This window comes from Triticum urartu, chromosome 2A, assembly GCF_056163025.1.
Source record: "Triticum urartu cultivar PI428250 chromosome 2A, HENAU_Tu73, whole genome shotgun sequence".
Taxonomy (NCBI): Eukaryota; Viridiplantae; Streptophyta; class Magnoliopsida; order Poales; family Poaceae; genus Triticum; species Triticum urartu.
The window spans coordinates 713,393,933-713,401,433 of record NC_141874.1 but is presented as its reverse complement, the minus strand read 5'-3'; positions in this window follow the sequence as shown (position 1 = coordinate 713,401,433).

The following is a 7,501-nucleotide window of genomic DNA, read 5'->3' as shown; positions in this document are numbered from 1 at the left end:
AAAACATCGTTGAAGACCCGGTTCTAAGCCGTAAAGCATGGCACACTGAACTATCGAGTAGTCATCAGCTTTGCTCTGCCAGACGTTCATAACATCTGGTGTTGCTCCTGCAGCAGGCTTGGCACTTAGCAGTGCTTCCAGGACGTAATTCTTCTGTGCAGCAATAAGAATAATCCTCAAGTTATGGACCCAGTCCGTGTAATTACTACCATCATCTTTCAACTTTGCTTTCTCAAGGAACGCATTAAAATTCAACGGAACAACAACACGGGCCATCTATCTACAATCAACATAGATAAGCAAGATACTATCAGGTACTAAGTTCATGATAAATTTAAGTTCAATTTAATCATATTATTTAAGAAATCCCACTTAGATAGACATCCCTCTAATCCTCTAAGTGATGACGTGATCCATATCAACTAAACCATGTCTGATCATCACGTGAGATGGAGTAGTATCAACGGTGAACATCACTATGTTGATCATATCTACTATATGATTCACGCTCGACCTTTCGGTCTCCGTGTTCCGAGGCCATATCTGTTATATGCTAGGCTCGTCAAGTTTAACCTGAGTATTCCGCGTGTGCAACTGTTTTGCACCCGTTGTATTTGAACGTAGAACCTATCACACCCGATCATCACATGGTGTCTCAGCACGAAGAACTTTCACAACGGTGCATACTCAAGGAGAACACTTATACTTTGATAATTTAGTGAGGGATCATCTTATAATGTGTAACGCCCCGGACACACCCGCCGGTGGTCGTTACTCCTGGCGGGATCTAGACTGGCCCCACACATCAATACTAGTCTTTTCTGCGCACTTTGTCCTCACTTGTGCGCACCCGGGAGCAACTTTCCGGTCGGTCACCCATCCTGACATTACTCCAAGCTGAGCACGCTTAAGTTTGGAGTTCTGTCCGAATGGGCTCCCGGAAAAGAAGGAATTCCTTATTGATATGAGTAGTCTATCATCCCTAATAAGCCAGGCTATCACATACACCCCCACTCAGAGGAACCGACGTCCTCGTCGGGCCACAGGAACGTTCCCTCTTGGCACAAACGTCTGTGCTTCCAGTCCGATACATGTGCCATGTCGGGTGCCACGACGGGTCACAAACGTCATGAACAACATGACCACGCACCTGTCTGCAACCATCCGTTTAACCGCGAGGGACGGCTCTGATACCAACTTGTAACACCCCGAACACACCCGCCGGTGGTCGTTACTCCTGGCGGGATCTAGACTGGCCCCACAGATCAATACTAGTCTTTTCTGCGCACTTTGTCCTCACTCGTGCGCACCCGGGAGCAACTTCCCGGTCGGTCACCCATCCTGACATTACTCCAAGCTGAGCACGCTTAAGTTTGGAGTTCTGTCCGAATGGGCTCCCGGAAAAGAAGGAATTCCTTATTGATATGAGTAGTCTATCATCCCTAATAAGCCAGGCTATCACATAATGCTACTGTCAATCAAAGCAAGATAAGATGCATAAAAGATAAACATCACATGCAATCAATATAAGTGATATAATATGGCCATCATTATCTTGTGCTTGTGATCTCCATCTCCGAAGCACCGTCATGATCACTATCGTCACCGGCGCGACACCTTGATCTCCATCGTAGCATCGTTGTCGTCTCGCCAACTTATGCTTCTACGACTATCGCTACCGCTTAGTGATGAAGTAAAGCATTACAGGGCAATTGCATTGCATACAATAAAGCGACAACCATATGGCTCCTGCCAGTTGCCGATAACTCGGTTACAACACATGATCATCTCATACAATAAAATTTAGCATCATGTCTTGACCATATCACATCACAACATGCCCTGCAGAAACAAGTTAGACGTCCTCTACTTTGTTGTTGCAAGTTTTACGTGGCTGCTACGGGCTTAGCAAGAACCGTTCTTACCTACGCATCAAAACCACAACGATAGTTTGTCAAGTTGGTGCTTTTTTAACCTTCGCAAGGACCGGACGTAGCCACACTCGGTTCAACTAAAGTTGGAGAAACTGACACCCGCCAGCCACTTGTGTGCAAAGCACGTCGGTAGAACCAGTCTCGCGTAAGCGTACGCGTAATATCGGTCCGGACCGCTTCATCCAACAATACCGCCGAACCAAAGTATGACATGCCGGTAAGCAGTATGACTTATATCGCCCACAACTCACTTGTGTTCTACTCGTGCATATGACATCTACGCATAAAACCTGGCTCAGATGCCATTGTTGGGGAACGTAGTAATTTCAAAAATTTCCTACGCACACGCAAGATCATGGTGATGCATAGCAACGAGAGGGGAGAGTGTTGTCTACGTACCCTCGTAGACCGTTCGCGGAAGCGTTATATCAACGCGGTTGATGTAGTCGTACGTCTTCACGATCCGACCGATCCAAGTACCGAAAGCATGGCACCTCTGAGTTTTGCACACGTTCGACTCGGTGACGTCCTCGCCTTCTCGATCCAGCAAGAGGGGCGAAGTAGTAGATGAGTTCCGGCAGCACGACGGTGTTGGTGAAGAACAATCTCCGCAGGGCTTCGCCTAAGCACTACGAAAAACTAGGACCGAGGATAAACTAGAGGGGACGGGGTTGCCGGCACACGGCTTGGTGTTTCTTGATGTCTCTTGGGTGCTAGCCCTACCCCTCTATTTATATGTTGAGCCTTGGGGTCGAAACTTGGAGTAAAAGCCTCCACAAAGTCGGTTTCACCCGAAAGGCAAGAGTCCTTCTCGGACTCCAGGGCCAGACGCCAGGGTTCCCGGCGTCTGGACCCAGACGCTAGGGACCCTGGCGTCTGGCCCCTGGACTCCGCAAAACTTCCTTTTGCGCTTTCCAAGAACCTTGTGTGCTTTCCCCTTTGGCCCAAATAAAGTGTTCTCGTACCCAAACATTTCGGGAAACATCCGGAACCCCTTCCGGTGAATTTCGGAACCCTTCCAGTGACCAAACACTATTATCCCATATATCAAACTTTATCTCCGGACCATTCTGGAGTTCCTCGTCATGTCTGTGATCTCATCCCGGACTCCGAACAACATTCGGTCATCAACATACATAACTCATATAGTACTATATCGTCAACGAACGTTAAGCGTGCGTACCCTACGGGTTCGAGAACTATGTAGACATGACCGAGACACCGCTCCGGTCAATAACCAATAGCGGGACCTGGATGCCCATATTGGCTCCTACATATTCTACGAAGATCTTTATCGGTCAGACCACATAACAACATACGTTGTTCCCTTTGTCATCGGTATGTTACTTGCCCGAGATTCGATCGTCGGTATCTCAATACCTAGTTCAATCTCGTTACTGGCAAGTCTCTTTACTCGTTCCGTAATACATCATCCCGCAACTAACTCATTAGTTGCAATGCTTGCAAGGCTTATAGTGATGTGCATTACCGAGTGGGCCCAGAGATATCTCTCCGACAATCGGAGTGACAAATCCTAATCTCGAAATACGCCAACCCAACAAGTACCTTTGGAGACACCTGTAGAGCACCTTTATAATCACCCAGTTACGTTGTGACGTTTGGTGGCACACAAAGTGTTCCTCCGATAAACGGGAGTTGCATAATCTCATAGTCATAGGAACATGTATAAGTCATGAAGAAAGCAATAGCAACAAACTAAATGATCAAGTGCTAAGCTAACGGAATGGGTCAAGTCAATCACATCATTCTCCTAATGATGTGATCCCGTTAATCAAATGACAACTCATGTCTATGGTTAGGAAACTTAACCATCTTTGATCAACGAGCTAGTCAAGTAGAGGCATACTAGTGACACTCTGTTTGTCTATGTATTCACACATATATTATGTTTCCGGTTAATACAATTCTAGCATGAATAATAAACATTTATCATGAAATAAGGAATAAATAATAACTTTATTATTGCCTCTAGGACATATTTCCTTCAAAAACCACCTCTTCCCGCTTGTCTGAAGCGAACATTATCTGCCAAAACAAAGTCGCCCCACTCAAACTTTGTTGCATCGTGAACGCCATCGCCGCACTCCTCATGCCAATGCCCACATTCACCGCGGTTAAAGCAAAACACTGGAAGTTTTTCATACTTAACTTGTTATCTAACCCTTTCATCTCCCTTCTTACCAGTAACAAACCTCTTGATTTTTGCATTGATATCTATCTTCACCTTAACCCGGACAAATTCACCAAAATAGCCTGTCGGTAGTTTCAGCTGAACTTCCTCAACCTCACCAATGCGTGACGCCATCCCCCTGACTGCATGCTCGATTAGGAAATTGTCAGGTAGCCTATGAATCTGCGCCCATACTGCCAGCTTGTCTAGTTTGACGCTATCAGGATTTCTAAAACCATCATATTCCACCATAATAACCGCCTGATCTCTAAAGAGCCACGGACCTTCAGCCATGGCCTTGTTCCAGTCCCCTAGACATCCGAATTGAGCTGTGAACAAGTTGTCCTTGATCTTCCTCCAAACCACCGGTTTTGCTGGGTTCCATGCGGCACGCATGTCCCCATACAGAGCATTAGGACTGAAGGTCTTGGAAGTGTGTACCCTGGCTATAGCAAGCCACTTCGCCGGCGCCTCCAAGTCCGGCAGTTCCTCCTCCCACACGAAATCATCGTCTTCCTCCTCCTGCAGATTCAGCCTGGCAAGTAGTTCCTCCGTCGTCTCCTTCCCCTGCCGTCCCTGTGAACTTGATTCAGCCGCCATGAGGAAATCGATCTATCCTTCACCGTCAAACCCTAGATCGATCTGCCAGAAGAACCACGCGGACCAAGGCCGGGTAAGGTCGCAGGGGACCCCCCTTGATCAGCCCGAGTACGTCGGGTTCGCTAGCAAAGATCTACCGGGGAGAAAAGATAAAACCAGCGGCGGCGCCGGAGTACGTCGAAACCCTACAGTCGCCGTAGGGGAAAGAGATTGTCCCGTGCTTTGGGTTTAGAGTCGGAACCTTTTTAGAAATTAAGGTTGAAAAAAAACCCAGCTAAAACCGGTCAGCCCAGCATGCCATAGCTTGTAGACCAGACGCCATGAACTGCTCTGTGGACCGGCCCGCTACCAACGGGAGGTGCGCGATTGGCTGTTAAAAAAACAGTTTTTTTTTGGGAAAATGTTAAAAAAAAACAGTTGAGCCACCCCCTCAAAAAGAAAAGAAAAATGCTAAAAAGAAAACAGTTGAGCCGCTGCCGAGGCTTGCGGTCCACCAACTGTTGCCCCCCCGGTAGGTTTAGCTGGGGTTACGAGCCCACGCCACTGGGCTCGGCGAGAGCATCTCAAACGGAGCCTTCTTTGAACCGGTGCTCACCCTGTTGGTCCGTCGAGGTGGGATAATTGTGTCGACTGAACCTAATCAAGCATCTTTATTCTGATCCAGGAAGTATTGGCCCCGTATACGCAGCGCGGCCTTATCATCGGCCCATACAGTAGCCTAAAAAAAAACTCAACGCGGTATGCTCTCTGCTGGAGGGAGGGCGTGATCGAGCGTATCTCCAGGACCGAGACAATCAAGATTTCGGCCTTCTGTTTATGCAAGCATTTAACTTACAGAAAGGCAGCCAACCCGTCGTCAAAAGAAGAAGATCCCGAGCACGTCGCGTGGATTGCCATAATCTGTTCAGAACAGGCATTCGCGGTCCCTCTGAATTTCGTTCCCGTGTTCCTTCGGCAGTCGACAAAAACGTCATCCAAACAAACGGGTCATAGACTACCGATCAACCAATTTTTGAGACGAGTCTACCATCTTTTGATGTTACTAACCTGGAAGCCATCGCGGGCGAAGAAATTTCCGACGTCGTGCACGACTTTCCACGCCAACAACAACACCGCCAGACATAGGCAGCAGCACACGACACCACGGAGCTACTGGAACGGACTGACTGAACGATCACAACCTTGCAACATCGACGGGGCCACACTTCCCTTGACAAGTTACCTCCATCCGTACTGCAGAGTGTTTGGTTGATATTCACGGCACCGTAAACGCGTGCCGTGTGCTTGCGCGTGTGCGTCACTCTTGAAATCACACACTCGCTGACTCAGAGACACAAAAGCACGGTCGTAAAAGTTCATTCTAAAGCTGCAAAGCGAGATGATGATGTACCCTGCGTGTAGATATTTCTATTTAAAATTTTGAGCCGAACTTTAACTCTTTTATCAGCCAAGAAAAGTGTGTAAAGAGCCCGGCACTAGCAACTGTAACAGGTACATATGCACCAACTTTAAACCTACATTGCCAATGATACCTGCCTAGGCATAGTTTAGCCGCGATAATGCGCTACCTACGTAGGATTAGGAACCCCACGTCCAAATAGGATAATCCAAAGTGCCTCTGCCAGCGACACGTCATGCCATTAACCCATATAAGAAACCTTTTGCTTTCAGAATCCACCCGATTATCATACTGGGATCTCGTCGATCAGAGCTGGTCACCACGTTAGTAGTTTCTCTTAGATAATGTGGCACCACGTTAGTGTGGCCAAAACGGACTCGGCGAGGCGATTATAATGCCATTTGGGGCCGAGAAGCTGACAAATTCAGTTCGGCGCGCAAAGTAAGTACGGCCCGTGCCTGCTTCGCTAATCGCCCGCTTTGTGTTCGGCCGATTAGTTTGGTTGGTGACAGGCATTTCTTTATGCTAAACAAGCCTTGGTGCCGTTTGGTTTAACTTAACCGGCCACCGGTGAGATCGATCATGAGATCAGGTGGAGTTCTTTTGTTAATCGTCAGACTGAATGGATCGCCAGCAGGTTCACTCTGAAATCTGAATAGCTCTGCCTGCCCAAGCATTACTGTCTTCTCTGGGTTCAGCAAATCTTGATGCTTTCTGAACCTGTGCAGAAGATACTCTGAACTTGTTTCCAGCACACTGGAACTGCTGCCGGTGCTCGACAGCCTAACTGACAGCCTGCAAAAGGAACTCCCTCTGAACTCAGATTGGCTGCAGCTTGCCTGCTTGCCGAATTAAGGGCATTGATTACAGGAAGAAAACCAAATCTCCGTCATGAGAAAGCTGACCAATTATCAGAGAGCTGGACCGCGTGCCCGCAACAAATAATGCACAGTAGTTCATAATACTGTTCAAACTGCACGGCTATGCGGCAATTAATCCCGATGTTGCCGTCCCGCGTAACAGCATGGACTTTCCAGGGCTGCTGCTACAAGTTGTTAACAACAAGCACATCAGCAGGACCCCTTCTGCTGATCTCGCATTCAGAAATGAATGCCGTTTCGTTGTCAAAATACGAATTGAATGCCATCAAGAACAGTCCACCAAGAGCTGCCGTAACGCCCATATTTTGTTATTAGTGCTACTAGTAGCAGCATGTTTAACTTCATGTCGACATTTGGTAAGGGTTTGTCAGCTTACGTTTGTAGCAAGAGCAACACGGCGTTTTCTCTATTCAGACCTCAATTTCCAGCCAAATCCTTGACTACGACCGATGAGTTGAAAACTCGCAGTTGCGAAAACGCAGAATATACTACTACT